This window comes from Megascapheus bottae, chromosome 15, assembly GCF_031878675.1.
Source record: "Megascapheus bottae isolate mThoBot1 chromosome 15, mThoBot2.hap1, whole genome shotgun sequence".
Lineage (NCBI taxonomy): Eukaryota > Metazoa > Chordata > Mammalia > Rodentia > Geomyidae > Megascapheus > Megascapheus bottae.
Window position 1 is genome coordinate 28,668,391 of NC_143523.1, and position 4,679 is coordinate 28,673,069.

Consider the following 4,679-nt stretch of genomic DNA (forward strand, 5'->3'; position numbering starts at 1 on the left):
CAGTTAGGAGCCTGCAACCAGAGCAAAGTTAGCTTGCTACATAAGCCACTGCAGGAATGCCGCCTACACAGACTGACTACCCCTGTGGCAGTGTTTAACAACTCCAACATCTTTACAGCTTAACACTTCTCAGGTCGCATCTCAATTACCTGCAATCCCAATTCACTGGGAACTCAAAGATCTCAAGTTCTTCAGAATCATATGTTCAAGAGAGAGGCCTTGGTACCACATTTTTAATTTTAAAAGTTCACCAAATTAATAAATCCTATAGAAAGTTCTAAGTTATTCACTTTTTAGTCTTTCTTCAAGTAGAGCTCACTTGATTGATTTGATTTGTCCAATTTACAATTTAAGGTCCACCAATCCAGTCACTCATCCCTCCCCACTTTTGGGTTAGAACCCATTAAATGATCAGTATCAGGAGGCAACCAGGGATCTAAGAGTTGGTTTTATTCAGTGTCCCTTTGTCAGGCTTGTGTGGACAAATGGGCTGGGTACCCCAAATCTAACTCTCTCAATTCGGTTAGAATTTAGATCTTTGGGCTTTCACAACCCTGAAGCTGGAGAATGGGAAGGAGACCCTGCCAAATGGATATTCTGCATGGAGCATGGAGGTGGGGTCAGGTACCACTGGGCAGGTCTATAAGATAATAAGGTACAAGTATCTTAGTGATTCTCGAACATGGTAATCCTGCCTGATAAATGTGATCTCTTGAGTCCCTCTTCCTTCCCTCCTGTCTCAAGAGAACAAATGTCAACCCTTCAACCTACTGGATTCCTTTGGAATCATCACATCCATATTCTGCTTTCTTAAGCTTATCTACATTGACTTCCCCCGACTTCTCCATGAGTTTCGGGCCTCCGTTACTTTTGTCTCATTTTTGCCTTAGCTCCAGATCAGTTTTATTGACTACTTCTTCCGTAGGTCCCCTGGCTCAGATCCTTCAGCCAGGTATCCATGGAGACCATCAATTATGGAGTGTTGTGTGGAATGAGGCTGGATCTCAATCTCAGTTACCTTTCCTTATGCTTCTTTCTGAAGTTACTTTTCAAGTGGCAGAGGTTTCATAAAGAAGAGGTCTTTTACTGAACTCTCAAAATAGCTCTGTAAGTAGTTTTGAAACAGTGTTGTTGGTAAGCTTTAGAGGAAGCCTTGGACATGTTAGCCTGAGAAAACAGGGCCGCTCCACAAAAATGATTCTTTCTAGTGATATAAGTTGTTATATTTGTAGTGCTAAAATGAGCATGGATATGCAAGTATCCTTACTATACCTTGACTTGCAGTCTTTTGGATAAATGCCTAAGAATGAATTCATCTACCTGGTATTACTGGACCTTAGGGTAGTTCTATTTTTAATTTTTTTTGTCAGGCATAGGGCTTGAACTCTGGGCCTAGGTGCTGTCCCTGAGCTCTTCAGCTCAAGGCTATTGGTCTACCACTTGGAGCCATAGTGCCACTTCCAGAGATAGGAGTTTCACAGATGCTCCTGCTAGGACTGGCTTTGAACCACAATCCTCAGATCTCAGCCTCCTGAGTAGCTAGGATTACAGGCGTGAGCCACCAGTGCCCAGCTTCTAATTTTAATTTCTTAAGGAATCTCAATATTTTGATTTACATTTCCTTTATTGCCAGGGATGACCAACATTACTTTGTGTACTTATTGGTCATTTGTACTTCTGAGAAGTGTTTATTTAGCTCCTTTGTTGATTGTGTTTTTTCTTTGTGGTGGGGGGAGCTAATTGTCTCCCTATATATTTTGGGTTTTAGGACCTTATAGGATGTATAGCTAGCAAAGATTTTTCTCCCATTCTGTAGGCTGTTGATTTTAGATTATCGCAATCCCATCTGTCTATCCTCACTTCTATTTGCTCAGCTACTGGAGATCTATTCCAGAATTTGTTTCTTGTCCCAGCGAGTTCTTGTGCTTTCCCTATTCTGATCTGGACAACGGCATGCTTACATTGCAATGGGAATGAAATATTGAACTACTCCTATGAAGAAGATTTCACATTTTCAAGAATAATACATGAGTCTGACAATTTTGTCAAACTAAATAGCAAGGGAGCTATTGAAGACAACCAGAGTCATGTCAAAAGAATGCAGCAGCCAACTGGCCAGCAAGTGAGCATCAATAAGAATCATAAATTCAGTGGATTGAAATACATCAAATATGCTTAAACAAATGAGTTTATAATAATAAAAAATATTTGTCTACATTTGGAGCACAATAAGGAAGAAATTGTTCAATACAAACTTGTAAGTGGGGCCAGGAGTGTGGTCTAGTGGTACAGTGCTTGCCTAGCATGCACAAAGACCCGGGTTCGATTCCTCAGTAGCATATACATAGAAAAAGCCAGAAATAGTGCTGTGGCTCAAGTGGTAGAGCTCTAGCCTTGAGAAAGTCCAAGAGCAGTGCTCAGGCTTTGCGTTCAAGCCCCAAGACTGGCAATCAATCAATCAATCAATTAATCTTGTAAGTGAATGGGGAAAATGAAGCATTTACTATCACTTCTCTATCAATTTCCACATAACTGAAGTTAAGGAGTATTAACTTTATTGAGACATTCAATTTGCCAAATGAAGACAAAATTAGAATATAGTCATGATGTAAAGGTTGTCTTTAAGCATATTCTCCAGCTAATAAAAGAGAAAGAAGCCAGGTGTCTGTTGCTCATACCTGTAATCCTAGCTACTCAGGAGGCTCAGATCTGAGTATCACAGTTTGAAGCCAGCCTGGGCAGAAGAGTCCCCATGAGACTCTTTATCACCAATAAACTATTCAGAAAAGCTGGAAGTGGTGCTGTAGCTCAAGTGGCAGAGCACTAGCCTTGAGCACAAAGAGGCTTAGGATAGTGCCAAGCCTTGAGCTCAAGCCACAAGACGAGAGAGAGAGAGAGAGAGAGAGAGAGAGAGAGAGAGAGAGAGAGAGAGAGAGAGAGAGAGAGAGAGAGAGAGAGAGAGAGAGAAGGGTGAGAGAGAGAATGGTAGAATCAGAGTTAACACCATATTCCTAAGGAATTAATGGTTTTATGCAGCAATTATTCAAGACTGATAGCATCTAAAGGGTGCTTTTTGATAGAATTACATATTACCGGGGACTGGGAATGTGGCTCAGTGGTAGAGTACTTGCCTAGCATTCATGAAGTCCTGGATTCAATTCCTCAGTACCACATACACAGGAAAAGCCAAAAGTGCTGCTGTGGCTCAAGTGGGAGAGTGCTAGCCTTGAGCAAAAGAAATTCAGTGACAGTGTCTAGACCATGAGTTCAAGCCCCAGAACGGGAAATAAAAAGAATTATGTATTACCTGTGGATTAATTTGTTCCCCCAAACTCATAAGACATATATTCTATCTATCATCTATCTATCTATCTATCTTCTATCTATTCAATTATATTATCAACATATAGACAATTAAAGAATATGTTAAATATATTAACCAAATGGTTGGAAACACTATAAGACACATGGCAGCTTCATTAACATAGAAAATACAAAGAGAGAGAAGTTTATAGTTTAAAAGAAACTTTAGAGACATATAATCAATTGCAATGCATGGGCAATATTTAGGTGCTAATTCCAATAAAAAACACAAAAAGTAAAACATTTGAAATAATCAGGAAGTTTGAAAAATTACTTCATCTTTTGATATGGTTCTTGGAAAAGTCACTAGTGTCATAAGTTTAGACAATTACTTGAAGCAAAGGAGAATCTGGAACGGAATTAAACTGCTGAATGTTGAGCTCTCTAAGTTGAGGTCACTCAAGAATCTAGCTAGCTGTACAATATGAGATTTTGGTGAATTCCAACAAAAGATATGTGTCTCATCCTGAACAGTTATCTTTACTTGTCTATAAAAAATAAACATGCCTTTGAGCTATACTTTGTTTTTGAGAGCCTTAGAAATGAGCAAACACACATCTTAGGTGGTTGTAAACTCTGGCCCACTGAGGTAAAGTTATTTTTCTAAACTCACAGGTATTTAACTGGACGGCAGTTGGAGGCATTTACCTTTTTCCTAGCCTACTAGGATACCAACATGAATTTCAAGTAGCCATAAAAAATTGATTAATGCAAATATTGGTCATGACATCTTGTGGACTCCTTGTCTGCTGTGCAGAATGTTTTTGTTACTAGATGGCAACCTAGATAAACAGCACCAACAGGTCCCAAGATTCTCTGGTTTTAACTCATTGTTTAAAGCAAGTTAATGCTATTCAGTGTTTGTTTTAATACATTAAAGAAAAAGTCCTAAAAGTTCACCTGAATGTGACAGGATTAAAGAAACATGATATTTAGGAATTGGCAATAACAAAAGAAACAAAAAGGAAAGTGTAAATACTTTTAGAAAGGCTTTTTAGTTTATCAGCTGTATTTCCATCACTGTCTTGATAAATTAGAATTTTTTTTTGCTAGTCCTGGGCTTGTGCTCAAGGTCTGAGCACTGTCCTTGGGTTTTCTCAAAGCTAGAGCTCTACCACTTGAACCACAGCACCACTTCTGGCTTTTTTTCTATGTATTTGGTACCGAGGAATTGAATTCCGTTCTTCACATATGCTAGGCAAGCGTTCTACCACTAGGCCAAACTTCCCATCCCAATAAATTAGAATTTTAAAGAACTTTCTGACTTCTCCAGTAAGTACGGCTATCACAGGACATATCTGCCTGGTCATTTCTAC